Source organism: Pomacea canaliculata, linkage group LG10 (genome assembly GCF_003073045.1).
Source record: "Pomacea canaliculata isolate SZHN2017 linkage group LG10, ASM307304v1, whole genome shotgun sequence".
NCBI lineage: Eukaryota > Metazoa > Mollusca > Gastropoda > Architaenioglossa > Ampullariidae > Pomacea > Pomacea canaliculata.
This window is the reverse complement of record NC_037599.1, coordinates 9,980,783-9,996,361: the sequence shown is the minus strand read 5'-3', so window position 1 is coordinate 9,996,361 and position 15,579 is coordinate 9,980,783. Positions and strand designations below refer to the sequence as shown.

General features: G+C 41.8%; 2 long non-coding RNA genes across 4 annotated transcripts in view; one reads left to right on the top strand and one right to left on the bottom strand.

Moving 5' to 3' along the window:
* LOC112573141 overlaps positions 1-15,579 on the bottom strand; it is a 43,078-nt gene that overhangs the window by 13,880 nt on the left and 13,619 nt on the right. The gene's annotated exons all lie outside the window — the stretch shown is intronic.
* LOC112573142 lies at positions 421-9,360 on the top strand. Its single transcript, XR_003101176.1, has 3 exons — positions 421-1,561; positions 1,774-1,776; positions 7,672-9,360. It is a non-coding gene; the product is annotated as an uncharacterized LOC112573142 (long non-coding RNA).

Below are 15,579 nucleotides of genomic sequence, written 5' to 3'. Positions count from 1 at the left end.
TAAACAAGTATGTGGAGGAAAGTAAACAAGTGTATGGAGGACGGGAGGATACAAACAAGAAGGTGGAGGAAGTGATGGTACAAGGGTACAAATATGTGGAGAAAGAGAGGATAGAAGACAGGTGTTACGATGTAGAAGACGAGAAGATCTACAAAAAAACAAAAACAAAAAAAAAAAACAAAAAACACTGAGGAAGACTAAGTGTAAGTAGGAAGTGATCATAGAAAACAAGTGCGTAGCAGATGGGACGATAGGAAACAAATATGACTCAAAGGCCGCTAGAAAACAAGTGTAGGGAGGAAGGGTTGCTCCAAGACTTATGAAGGGAAGAAGAGAGGGTACAAAATAGGTGTGCAGATTTTGAAAAGAGGGTGAAAAACGTGTATGGAAAAGTGATGATGGAAAGTGTGGAAGAAGCAAGTGCGAGGAGAAAGATGGTGGAAAATGTGTGTGAACGAAGTGACGGAGGGGAAAAGACAACTACCACAAAATAGTGCGTGGAAAGCGAGTACACAGTCCGGGTACCCATCTCACGCTCATAAAGACTCGGGGAAACTGGGGTTTGTTACGAAAAGGGCAACAACAGAAAAAAAAATTAATTAGAATAGTTAAAAACAGAAAACTTAGATTTCCGTTAAACAACATACATCGATAATTAAGTAATAGGTATTAAAAGATTTTTCTGGCGTTCAAATAAACTGCTGCACCAACAATACACTGGCAGAGATAGATGAGTTCACTTTGTGAACATTCTTGACCTCCATGATGTCACTTGGTTCATGGAAGGGAAATAATCCTGACATAAATAAAGTAGGATAAAGTGAAGTGTGACAGATGAGAGTTTAACTTTATCTTGTCCCCAAAGTAACCTGGGTTACAAAAATAAAATCCTCCTTAAATTACCTACCAATTTTTTTCTCTCTTTTTGTTTACTACGTTATTTTGTTTATTTATCATCTCTGTTACTCTAGATATTATATATATATTGTACAATATGATATGATAAATTGTATATAGATAATTCCTTCGCTTGTCAAATTGTATTATAGATAGTAAGCGGTGCAAAGATACACGTATGCTGCTTAGCAATACGCACACACAAGTATAAACAACTCTGCTGACAAACCATTTTCTACACAAAGACACATAAGCTTGCGCACGCCCACGCGCATGCGCACACACTTTGAACCCAACTCGTTTTCTGTACCGTGAAGAATGTTTCTTCTCTGGCTCTGTTTCGAAAATAACTCCCTGAGCTCGGCGCTGTAAGCCTGTCAGTCCGACCTCAAGGGTAACGACCAAACAGCTGCTGTAGGTGCTGAGAGCAGCCATTACAGCCATTACAGCCATTACAGCTGACAGACGTAAACCGGTCTTAAGGCTCTTGAGCCCGTTGTGCGGGTCCAGCGCGCTAACGACAAGCCGTAAACCGGAGGATGGGTCGTAACGCGGGTTACGTTGCCATCAAACCAGCGAACAAGCGAGTGGCATTTGCAGTTACCTTGACAACTAGGCTGGGGTGGGGGAGCACGCATTCAAAGAATACACGAAGATGGAGAAGGTAAGTTAAGAAACCTGTAACAAGCGTTGTTTGTTTGCGCACCTTTGGCGACCTTCACCCTGAGAGTTGTGTCTGAAAACGAGTTACTCTTTTTGTTTTTTTGTTTTTTTTATTTCTCTCTCTCCACGGCTATGATTTCTTTCTCCTTTTCTGACCTCGAGAAGTACCCGAAACAAAAAGGAAGCTGAAACTCGACCTAAAGCCACTTGAAGCAGGTGTGTCTATAGTTTCAGGTTTGACTTTGCCCATCAGGTCGCGTGCACTATTTATAGACACCTTTCTTACCTCTCTTATTTTTTCACACCTTCTCTCTGTTCTACTTCTTATTTGTTCACACATTTCTACTTCTTCTTCTATCGGCATGCAAGTCAAACTTCTGCCGTTCTCCTCTTTCAAGTCGGTCCGTCTCTCCGGCTTACAGAGCGGTGCCGATATATTAAATGTTACGAACTTAAATAAGAAGATATCGTCTCATCTCTTGGTTTCTCATGACCCGTTATCTCCCCGACATAACTTCCAGACACACTTGGTGGTAGTAGAATGTAATTTTCTCAAAGTTACCCCTTTGATGTACCAGCGAGATAACGGATCGCTACAGGATGTTTTAAAAAATCTTTATTTCTCTTACTCTACTGCTCAGCCTCCTTATGTGTGTGTATATATATATATGCTTACATTTTCATATCTGCACTTATATATATATCTGCACTATATATATCTGCACTTATATATATATACTCGTATAAAATGTCATGTGTCTAAATGTGCGTGAATATGGACGCGCAGTCGTTATCGATTGCGCAAACGCTTTTTTGTTTTGTTTTGTTTTTGTTTTGTTGTTTTGAAAGGCCACATATAATTCCTAAATTCATGCTCCAAAGTCGCGGAAGGTCAAAGTCAAAGCGAGAGCGAGGGATGTTATTTGTGACGTCACGACAAAAAGGTCAGGACCCCTTTCCACAAACCCTTGTGAGAGCTGTAATGCCCTGGGGCTTGTAGCTCGGAACCAAATTGTTTCCTCGGACTCCAGGAATAAGCATCCTTTAATAAACAGCATCTATATATTTGAAAACAATTTTGCACTCGGTGCACGCCTTTAAGTACGCGAGGTTCGCCCCTTTCATGCCAACCTGTTTATCATCATCATCATCGGACAAAAGCTGTACAAACAGCCAGCTTCCTTTTGCCAGAGAAAAAAACTACGTAAAGCATGCTCCACGACAAACATTGATATGTCTACCGCCTCTAGTGTAAACAAATCCGGACACACACCTTCTGACCTCACACCCAGGGTATGTACCCGATTGCCTCACGTTCGACTCAGAGATCCGATCTCGTGGCGCTTCCCCTTGTTTTCTGATTCTATCAATCCTGCGTCACTTCCGGTGTTAGCTGCGGGATGACTTTGCCGCACTGGATTTATCACAAAGCTGGGCTTAATGTTTCAGCATGCAAGAGCAAAAATAATGACCTCCCATCGAAGCCGTTCTTTTTGATGTCTCTCATCTATGTCTTTTTTGTTTGCTGATGTCGTCAGCAGGTCCGGACACGGCGTCTTACCTTTTAGCTTTGAGCACAAAGAGGCAAGGTGGGTCGTGTAACGGTTCTGTGTAGGACATGTCCGTCTGTCGAGAGCAAAATATCAAGGCATCAATTCCTTTAAGTACAATACTATGAAAGCATTTAGAGTGCGGTCGTCGTGTGGGCTCTAAAGGACGATATTGCACTCACGTGTTGATTACGTCACTTCCTGACAATGAACCTCAACACGAAAGCACTTTGCACATTACGGCTCCTTAGGGAAATGTCAGATTTGCTATGAAAATGCTTTTTTTCAAAATGCTGTGTATGGCGTGTCTCGACCTTCTGTAAGATTATAAGATTATAAATAATGCATTTTATAAATCCCTGATGGAATTCCTGACCACTAGCACGCACATTCTAAAAGGCCTACGCGTGTACTCTTTGTAATGATAGGATGAGAGAACAAGATTGTATTTCACAAAACCTGAGTTGATAGCATATTGCTATTATAGAGATACGAGCGTTCACACAGAAAAATCAAACTAGTCACGTTTCTATTTGACACACTGCCCCAGTTCCATTTATATTAATGAAGTCGTACACAGAGTTAATTGATAATATTTCTAGGTTTATATCTCAAGGAATATTTCCTTTTCTCGGAGATTTCGTACTAGGCTCAGCCGTTTGAAAAAAAATTACACTACCTAACAGACCTTTAAATTCCTTACACTGAATGATGTTTCTGCGGTCTGACAAATCCAATCCAGTGTCATCCAGGCTGTTTTATTTCTTCAAAGGTCAGTGAATCTCAAAGCATATTTTTATGGAAAAAACGATTTGTCTGCTATGCAACGCATCAAAGACAAGAAACAATATGTCTGTATTTGTAAAAACATCCGAGCCTTGCGGAAGAACAGTGAGTAATCATGCAGTTTTCTTGGAATGGCCAATAATATGGATATGAATATTCTACTGTTGTAATGCAATATGCCCGACCGCATGCAGATGGCATTGATTAGCGAGTGGGAGCTAACAGGACATGCCACATTTTGCCTGAACCCGAGGAAGCAAACTCTGACCATGACTGTACTACGGAGTTCAGAGGTCAGCGCGTGTCGTATGCAGAGTAGTACTTCAGCTTCTCTTTGTATGCTGAAAAGGTTGTAACTGTCACCAACTTTGAGATGTAGTTAGGGTTGTAAGCATCTCTTTAACCATTGTTTCTATGTGGCACGCTCACAATTGCTCAGATAAGCACGCTATTTTCTGTCTCCTCCATTCTCTGTCACCCAGGGACAAAAGCATGCACGCGCGCGCGCAAACACACATACACACAACCCGCCTCCCTTTGCTACAGAGACTCTTCAGCTGATGTACTTTCAAGATAGATTACTTCGGGGGAAAAAGAACTGCAGGATGTTGGGTCGTGTCTGTCTCCACGCTGTTGCCCGGATGTCTTAAAAGTTCACGTGACTGGCATTTTCATGAGATGATGAGGAGGACGCAGCGCGCGATAAGCTTCTCGGTGGGTTGCTGGAAAACTTATTGCTGCTTACAGCAACATGCTGTATCTAACCTTTATCTGTGGATGAGTTGAAGTAGAAAAATGCAGTAAAGAAGCAAAACATTGCTACTCCATGGGATGGTTAATCCAAAAACACATATACAACCATGCATATATGTAGTCTCTCACACACATAAGCATGCATATCTATACAATTTCTCTCTCACACACATACACAAAAATAAGAAAAAAAATTGAATACACTTCTATTTAAAGTGTACTAAAAGGGGTAAAATATTTTTCCTGATGTCTCTGTATTTTTTTTGTAATATTTAACTTAAAATATACATGTGTGGGGGGCCCTGGAGTGCCCCAAGTTTACAGAGCTCAGCCCAGTCTATTAAAAAATGAAACTGCCATTCCCAGAAAACCTTTTGTTCACCCCAGTATCCAGCTGAAAATATAATTCGTCATCACTCTCCCCACTTCCCCAGTTAAATAGATTTCTCATCGCCGAAATTTCACCGAGGGTATGATTCACCATGATGTAATAGGCTGGGTCAACTTTTGTAAAGTTCGCCACCATTACTAACACGATTTGGAGTCAAGAACGCTCAAGCATATTACAAAAAACATATATTAGCATGTCTCGGGGGAGGATAGGGAAACAATTTCTCCACAGATGTTCTCTGTAAGCCCGCGCAAACACACAAAAGCTTCTACGGACGCGTTCGACTCTCGAACCGCCAGCCCTTCACCTTCCCAAGAGAGCCACCATCCAAGAGATAAGAGACTATGTGCACCTTTTGCAACCCGTTGCTTCACTCCTGAAAACAATGTTTATGGACAGTCTAGAAATTTTTTTATCACAAAATACCCGTGTTATGCTAACAGGAGGGTTTTTCTAAACTCTTCCGAAACTTGTTTCCATCCATCCCCTACCCCAACACACATACGACCACGAGCGTGCACACAGAACAAGCAATTTTGCATTGTAACCCTTCAGTGACATTATGAAGATACCCTGGACTTGTATCATGGACGTCGGCAATTTACCCAAGAGTAAGAATGCACTACCTTAAGTATGTAAGTAGCTGATTAAGTTCACCCAACAGGAAAATGTAGGTGAATTCCCGAAAAATGGGAGCACTGCGCATGCGTTGTTAGGTCAAAAGGGGAAACAGGAGACCTACAATTTAAACAATTTACCCCATTTTTTTATATTAAAAAAAAACCCCAAGAACCTGCGGAAGGTCATATTATCATGGTGGCCGAATGTTTCCTGGCATGTATTAAACGGCAAAAATATTCAGATATTTTCCATTTGGATAATAAATCGAGGCGCATAATGTCCACTGTCATGAAATCTTATATTTACTCTATTAAGGAGCAAGTTATCGGAAGAGTGACCCTCCAATAAATTACCAGCTGATGGATAAACCTACAGGAATCCACGAATACGGGAATGTAGTCTCTATATGCAGGTAGTAGTAAGAGGCTGGGTAAACGCGCCTAATGAACACGACACTTGGTCAATAAGATGTCCATATAATCCAGCCGCTCACAGATGACCATCCGATACCTAATGTAAAAGCCTGTCGGCGTCACGTGTCTGTAAAAAAGGAGCCCTTCTGTCCATGTCATTCCCTTTTAAGAGAGATAAATGAGTTACTCGACGGCAAAGATGAGAAGCCATCGTGTTCGCTCCATCAGCAGTCTGGCGAGTTTCCGTCTGCCCCGTTCTTGAACTGCTTCGTGCCAACGCCTTCGTATCAGGAATGCTAAAAAATGCACTAGAAAATTTAAATTTAATTCCTACAACAATAAACCGACTCAGAAGTGTGTAATATAATAAAGCCAGTTAATATCAACAAACACCGAACGACCCAGTAGACATTTTTCCTCTTTAAAAAAAAGAAAGGTTTATCAAAAGAAAGCAAAGCCTGGGGCGTTGAAAGTTATCAAACCTTAATTATATTTGTTAAGGGCTACTCGCGCAAAATGAGTTTAAACTGCCCTCTTTGATCCCCAGACAGTCACAATCAGTTTCATCAGAGGAAGATCGGCCTTACTAGGTCTCTTCCGTAATTATTTCTCGCATCTCCTTTCTTCCTTTTCTTCTTCTTTTTTATTTCCATGCTGGAAGGAAATTATGTCTCCCATATCTGAATCCCCTTCGATAAACATTTTTATTTTATTTTATTGTTTTTTAGTTCGGTTCAGTCTCTTGATTTGGATATCGTTGTAGAAGAGTTGGGGGCTCAACGGGCGCAGCAGCTGACAAGGTTCTCCATTGTGGCCTTTGTTCAGCAGCAGTAGGAAGGACTGTTCCTTCTTTTTATGTTCGCCAACCCATCAAATTCCGGGTCTTCCCTTCCTTTAAGGGTGCCTTGAAGAATGTTCTCAGAATGTTGTGCCGGGTCACATGACCAGAACAAATATGTTTCCGCCCTTTTATGTTACCAGAAGGGTTCTTGGAGGTCATCGACGGAGGGAACCGTGCTCCACACCTCGTCGATGGTCTTGCCCCTAATTCAACTTTGTCTACTTTGGTGGGCATGTTGCACAAGGGTAATAGCTAGAAGACAGATGGCATCACAGCTTGATGCTTTAAAGACAATGCCGAAAAAAAATGACAGCACAGCTTGATAAAGACACCATGAAGAAATGATATCACTGTTGGATGCTTCAAAGACACTGCTGACGGAACAAATTGATTCACAGCTTGATGTGTCGGCTGCTTTTTATATGTGAAAAGGCAAAATGCGGCGAGATAGGATTGCATCTCTTTCGTTTTCCCAGGTCGTACTTTGGCTGAAGCGCCAAACTTCCGAAGAGCCACTAAACTCAATTGTATTGGCAAATGCACTGACAGTGTCTGAGCAAACAAGTTTGAACTTGCTCACCATGGTGACGAAAAGTTCTGTTTATAAACCGTTGGTTTTCTGGGATCATGACACACAGCTTTGCCACCCAAGTTTAGCCAAATGTTCGACGACATGTTTCTGGTTGAGAGAAATGAACTAACACGCTGAAGTCTTTGTTTACATTCATTTTGCATCTTAATCCCTGTTGTCAATAGGATGCCCGATTGGCTCGTCAACATCACGACATACCGTAAGGCGCGAGACTCAATATGGCGTCATCAATATTCAAGTCACCAATGATAACGTCTAAAGAACGTCTGTACCCAACGTCCACGTGGTGTCATCATGACATTTGCGGCAACATGTCAGGAAGAAGTTCGACTGTCAGGCTCCAATGTCCAGCAAGGTATCATCATCTGAGCGGCGCTTTCTCGCTTTTTGTCTGACATGCATTCCTGAGTTGAGTAGCACCTGCCTGAGGCAATGGATTCCTCTAAACCAGTACAGGTGTTAACAAATACAATAACCAAGACTCACTCATGTCCTTGTGGAAAAGCTCAGAAACCAACACTTTACGAGGCAAAACATCTCAGGCCTGAAATTGAAAGATAAGCAGAGGATCAAGTATGCAACCTTTCAGTAGGATCTTACACAATAAAGCTGCTTCCGTTGAGTGAGACGTCAGGACGTCGGCCAAGCGTTGAGAGGGTTAACATGAAAGCGGAAGTGCACGTGTTTCAGTGCAAGCGGCACGTGGTAAAACTCTTTGTGTCTAATTATAGACTTAACGGCCATGTGTACTATGAAGGAGAGAGAGAGAGAAAAAAAAAAGAAAAGTTTGCCTAAAAGGCGTCCAGGCTTCTTGATAGTTATTTTGAATTTAAAAAACTAATTCGCTGACTGAAAGCAATACAAAATCAGTCAATCAGTCTCAGTCTCTGGACGTCACTATACAGCCTCACAGTTACTGATTCGCCATAGAACTAATATCCACTGTCTGGCCCACTCACTCATTCATTCCTCGAAGTGTCTCAGAAGCAACTGACCACCAACTCCACCACAAAAACTGGTAATAGAAAACACAACTCCGCAAGCTGGCTTTGATTGGGAGACTGGTCTCCAAGACCTGATTCTCGGGAAAAGGGGAGGTTTCTGCGAGTCTCGCTCCCCTCCCCCCTTACCGACCGCCTTGTCCAGACGAGGCTTTGCTGCAGACAACCACCTTGTCCCAGTCGAGCTCCCCCGATCCCCTCCTACCCTGGCCTCTGTTTGACATTACAACGCAGCCAGTGAATGGCGAAGGGTTGGTAAGGATGCCAGCATACAGTGCCTGCGGGAGTATAGGAGGATAGCTTGACCCCGCAGCTATGCGGCACCACTCAGTGTGCCAGAACACGTCTTTTGCTTCTAGAGACTCTAAAAATCTTGAAGATTACCCCGCCAGGTGTTACGAAAAAAAATGGGTTTTAAAAAACTATGATTGCTCCGTGGAGAGTGAGTATCTTCAAGGAGATTCTTCTCGTGATCAGTCTTGTTCTTTAACCTCAAACTCTCCCACACACACACATTCATTCCATCACACCATGGGCTTCTTGTCTCCATCGTCCAGTCTGTTGTGCTCTCGGATAAAGATGTGGCCACCGATGTTTGTGGTTTTTCTGGTCATTAGCTCCGTTCACGATGGTCGTCGGCACGACAAGTATTGGGCCCCTACCTTCCATCCTCGTCCCATCCTTCCTAAAAGAATCAGGAACAGAATATGCGAGGTGCGAATAGAGCTTTTGAGACATGAATTAAAAACTTGAGAGACAGGCTCCTCTCTCTTACCTCCCCTGGATAAAAATCAGATACCCATTTCCGTTGGGTAGTGGCGGAGGTATTTTTCTCGAAACAATTTTAAGCGACAAATCTATGCACACGAACCCCTCTACCACCAAAAGTTAGAGCTGTCTTGGGTAAAATAATTATGTAAGATAGCATTATAGTTTGCATAGCGGAGCATCATGTGAAACACAAATTTAAAAAAAAACAGAACGTTGAACAAGAAATGAACACGTATCACAACACATGAATATATTAAGAAAAAATATAAAAGCACAACAGTTAAGCAAGAACGAGAGGTAAACAGCATACACTATTCTTTAATCAGAAGTTACATCAATAGATTAAAGATATGCAAAGAAAAAACGTGCTGTAAGACACGCTAACCTGCTTCAACTGACTGAGCATGGCATGTATATGAAAGGAAAGGGTTTTGTTTTTTAAAAGTTTGGATGAACACCGACTAGGGAAATAAGTATAAAGTGATGATGGACCAACAGCATGTCTGGCATCAGGCTGCATGCATCGTTGACTGCACTCTACGCAGCTTCCGCAGGGTGGGTGGGTGAGTTCAGGGTTTGGGTGAGGGTGAGGTCTGAACAGAGAGCAAGTATTTCTCGTGTGCTTCATCTCCCTTGGAGTGAGACAGCATGCTCGCTGGTCTAATCTTTTCTTTCGTGTAAATCACGGTATTCCGACTCTCGGGAGAAGGGGTGGTTTTGATGGGTGGGCGGTGGAGAGAGGGGTTCGTCACAAACACACCAAAGGAAAGAGCCACCTGCTGGATACCAGTCAGGTACTGCAGGTATCAAAGAATGTTTAGACGGCAGTACAAACGCTATTATCTGCGACTGCTGATTTGCTGGAGGAGGAAATGTTTATTGCAAATCAAGCAGAATGAGTGTCTTCACGGAAGACGAAATGCTGCTGATGGAAATGAAATGTAAAGTTAATGTCATTCTTACCTCGTTTTTAATGTCTTTCTGATATCTGGTCATAAGTTATTTTTAATGCAATTCCTCCTTCATTCACTTTAATCTTTTACAAAGTTTACTGGGTGGCATGCTGAGCGTATGGTATATGTTTTGATATAAATGTTTAAAATTTGAGATCGTGGACATGGCACCAGGACAGGATTTTGATTGCTTGAAAGCGATGGGCAAAGTGAAGGTGTCCATGAGTGTCACCTCAGAGCATCATGGGTTAGCGCGAAGTCTCATGCAAGTCTTATCACGATGGTAGAGTACTGAGAAAGTGGCCGAGCACTGGAACAGAATTCTCTCAAAAATATTGGTAAATGAAATGCTCGACCACAGAGCTTTTGAGTACCGTAGGTAACCCTGTACTAATTTTTAAACTAAATTATTCAGAGAGTTTCGTCTTCCAGTTACACAGTAATAAAGCCACAGAGAGAGGGAGGTAACAATATATTAACTGCTAAGCTTCAAATCCTACTACTCCACGTCAGTCCCCCCTAAATTTTCGAAAACAGTTGTAATATATGTAATATTAGCTCAAACAAAATATCAACATCGAAATAACAAATGAAAGAGAATTGCTCAGCTTTCGCAAGCAAACAGTATGGCATAAGTAATGAGTACTCAGGCGAGGACTGGACCAGTGCAGGATGACTCACACATTCGTATCCAGAAATTGGTAATCGATCTTTGCCGCGACACGTCACTGCCTTGCACTAACTGTATTCAGATGATAAAATTCTAGAAGCAGCGTGATGAATCCAGAAAGCATTTATGTGCATTGTGCCTAGACAAGCTGATAGTGTTTTTGCCAGACTCAGTTGCTTTCATGGTAATGTGTCATCCAGCTTAGTATGAGTAAGAGCCTGGAAATCCACAGCACGAAGATGGAAAATAAAGGGGAGTGGAGACTGATTTCAACGCCATTAAAAAAAAACAACAACAGAGCACTCACGGGTACAGCACCAGCGTTTTCTCTCCGTCATACTCAGAGATAAATAAATCACATATGTATCTGACAAGGATAGTGTAGCATAAGACTATATGATTTTCGAATATTCGTTGAATAGATGGTTCATTCAAAACCTATAAATGGTAAACAATTCTTTACGTGATAGAGACATTGGATGGACTTTACAGGATAGGGAGTCGGATGGTCAGACAGACATATACTAATAGATAATAAACAATAATAATAGAAAAAAGAACTTAGCTTATACACCATCATATTCCAGCCCTCTGAGAAAGTGTAAGTCGTCTCACAAATCATATTTGCAACAGCAGATGAGAACAAATGAAGATCAAAGATAAAAACTTAGTAGTGTGGTATGAAGTGAAAATGAGATGATGACATACAAAATGACTTGGATGTGTATAAGATTGTGTACTCCACACCAAAAGGTAGTGTCCACATATACCATAACCCACAAGCAAGAAAACAAATCCACAGACAACTCAGTTCCAGGCGGTCCACCCCACAGATGGCACCACCACACGCAGAAGTCGACTGATCGACAAAGGTCAAACGGAGCTGAAGCCCGGGGTACCTCGTCGATCGGAAAGTCTTCCCGTCAAAAGGAATCGAAGCCACAGACACGGAAAGGGCACCACATCCCAAACACAGTGGCAGACATGTCAAGACCACACACCATCATCAAGTCCAATACAACGAGGACGTCAGATGAGACAAAAGTACCACAGACAGCAGCGCCCTCCAGCCAGTTAGGTGAAGGGACATCACTCTCACTTATGAAGTAAATATTTTCTGGCACACAAACTGGACTGTGAACTCTTTATGTCGTAAACAACACTATCAGGCAAAAAGAATGCCGTGAACCTTATTCGAACATGGATTAGGTATGTCTACGAGTGGTAAAACACTACAGCACTTCTGGACGTGGAGGAATTATTGTATTTTAAAAAGTATCTTCAAACTGCTTCTCCACCCGCAAGTGTTTTGTTTGAAATGTTTGAAGCTGCATTTTGTCTCTTTTTATTTTTTAAATTTTTTTTCTGGTAAGCTCGAGAACACAAAAACAATTCTCTGAACCTCAACGTCCCAACAACTTGATCTGTGAACCTAATGATGTCTTAAGCATTAATCAGTTCACAAACAAACATAAAACGGATCAGAAAAACAATCCTGACCGCAAGCAATCTAAGCATTTTGCCGCAGACTCGGCATGCTGAATGTTGCAAATATTTCCATGCTTATTTAACTTTTCCATTTTCTTTACCAGAAAATGCTTTTACTATTTGACACTAAGCTGGCAATCTTTTATTTAAAATGCACAGCCGAGTTTGAGGAAGGAGAAAAAAAAAATAAGAAAGGTCCGTAAGCCCCTGCACAATAAAGCTAACCCAAATCGGCTCCAGCTGTAGAAGAGGAACCGGATGCGATAGGGTTTATCCCTCTCGAACTAAGAATTTGCGTCCAGATTATCGCCGAGTTTTCAGCAAAACAAGATTTTTTGCAGGACGGGGCTTCCTTATTGCACGTCTTGTCCCGTTAACTTCCTCGCCCTCGCAACATTTTCTGGTTGTTTTGTCTGAGCTGCAGCATCGCCACAAGGACTGGGCCCAGAGGATCTGGGAAAGTGCGAAAACACGCGCCGTCAATGATGTTGAACGGATTCTCTCCCCCCTGTCTAGAACATCAATGCATGGCATCAAAAAAAGATGGGGCTAGATGCATGGAACGTCGCTAGGCGCTAGCTAACGTGACGTAACAGTCAGCTAAAGGTGATGGTGACGTACTCCAGCGGTGAAGCTTGTTGCTACGCACTAGCCATTAGCGCTGCTCAGCCTCGCTCTGCAAGTCTCTTTGATCGTGCCAGGCGGCCTCTTTGGACGCCATTGTTCGCTTTCTAGAAGCATCTAGTATGCATCACTGCTTTTTCTGGTTTTTTTTTTTTTTATAAAGCTATAAAAAAAACTTAACTATTTGCTATAGATGTTTGCCGCAAGACCGTTTTTATGTTGTTTTTCCGTTGGTATTATTAAAATGAGGCTTAAACTAGATTGGAAAAAATTATCAATGTTAAGTAAACAACAATTAATTATCAACAGGACGAGTCTTCAATATTTATGACCCACTTTATTTAATCTTCTCACCTTCGCCATTTACACCGTGTTCATGTTGTGTTTTTGAGTGTTTTTGTTTCCTTTGGAGAGTGAAGGTGAGGGTTGTGGGGGAGAGGTAGCTGGGCTCTTTGCCTACTCCTCCTGTGCTTCCCTGTGATTACGACAACTGTGATACTCGAAGTTTGGAGAGTAATCTCTCCCCGAAGACGTGTAGAACTGAAAAGGATCCTTTATTTATCTAGACAGTCGCGCAGGTGGAACTGACGGGGAAGGAAAACCCATCATGGCAAGCCGCACACAGCCCTGTCTGAAAGCCAAAGACCCAGATGAACAGTACAAGAAAGGTTAAAGTGGCATGAACCCATGTCATTACACACTCTCCACGAAACCATGAGCGCACCTGCACATTAACATAAAAGGATACATCGGTGATAAAAAAAAAAAAAAAGCAATTCCAACGTCCTCCACAGATGATCATACATGGCATACGTCTTCATGTCGTAACGCAAGCGACTACATCAGAATAATATTAATAATAACTTAGGGTTAAAAAAAGCAGTAGACAAGAAATAAAAGTATGATCCAGTGGTTCAGTCAGTCGAGACAAAAAAAGACAGACAGAGGAAGAGATCAGGGACTTGTTTGTCCTCAGGGATCCCGGACACCAGCGCTCACAATATTGGTTCTGGCGTCTTTCAGCCTCTGTCCTCTGGCGGGAAGCGCCTGTCTTCGCTGATTACGGGCACAGAAGTGATGAACAGACCCAAAGTTAATTTGCAAATTTGATTTCACAAACAGTGTTGCTCTCCTCCCAACCCATGGAGATTTTTTTCTGTTGCGCTGTTATAGACTAATTGGGTCTCGGGGAGTTCCTTAGCCCAGCTTTGGTGTACATGCCAGGGCAAGGCAAGCAAATTCGATTTCTAAAGAACTCCCCGGGTGCATATTTGAGTTGACACACTGAGCTCTGACCAGGTATTTGTGTGTCCCTGCATAGCTAACTCTGAGAAAGTTTATCTTCTGCAAGAGCTCACATAGTTATAGCTTACCTTCATGCTCACTTTTTTCTTTATATTTTTTTTTTATTTTTTTTTCAACAACAACCTGCGTCATGAAATGAGCAGTTATGTTAAATTATAAAAGGACAGCGGGCAGAGATGTGTTAATTTTATTTAACATTTCGCGAAAAATGGAGAAAATCATTCTTGGAACTAACTCCAAGAAGCGTTTATGGTAGTTGGAAAAAAGTTCTTTGTTTTTTCTTTTTTTTTTAAAGAAGACTCCAGCTTACAGGCTGTAATGAACAATCAATCAAATTATCGCTAGAACATCCACGGAACTGCGCCAAGTGCTGAGATTGAGGAACGGAATGGGGGAGGGACAGTCGAGGAACAGGCAAATGCACTGAGCAGACGATAATCAGTAATCGCTTTAAGGAGGCAAAAATGAGATATCTATGTAAATAAATCGACTGGTTCATTAATCATTTCCAGTTGGTTGACGAAAATTTTAAAAGACGTGAATCATCTTTTTTAACAGCTGTGAGTTAAATCATCGTTGCCAAAGAAATACAAACTCTTGAGAGAGTTGAGAGATGGGAAAACTCCAGCTTCGTGTAATTGTTACAAAACTACTGCGTTTCGGAAAGTTCAGAATTATTATATTTTTAAATGTTTTCAGATTCTATATGCCGCGGAGTTTTGCTCTAAAATAACCATGCAAAGCAGACGACATTGTCATACGTCCCCACGAGGCTGTACTTTCGTTGGAAACATTGGTAAAATTGCTTTCACAAAACTTGTTGCTATCACAAAAGAAAGAAAAACCATAATGAAGAGGAATATATTGATTGGTTAGTTGAGTAAATGACTACTTCTGCTGTTCCTTTCGTCTTCGATTTTTTTTTTTTTTTTTTTGGTAGAGATAATGAGAGTTATTGTCGTTTTATTGGTTATCAGCAGAACGCTTTTATAAACATGTCCTTCCTCTGTCCTGTTGGCATTCATTATAGCAGACGCAGCTTCGTTATGTCCGGGTTACAAGTACTTCCCGCCTGAGTCCAGAGGACACACATTTCTGAATAAAATCTGTTCTTGGAAAAACCCTTACGTCTGCGGTCAAAACGTTGGTGGGCGCTAACATGAAGCAGCAGCTGAACTGTCATTTTATGAGCACATTTAGCTTTAGCTTTAGCTGACTGCTATCCAGATAGAGTGATAGCTATCCCGATAGCTACTTGAG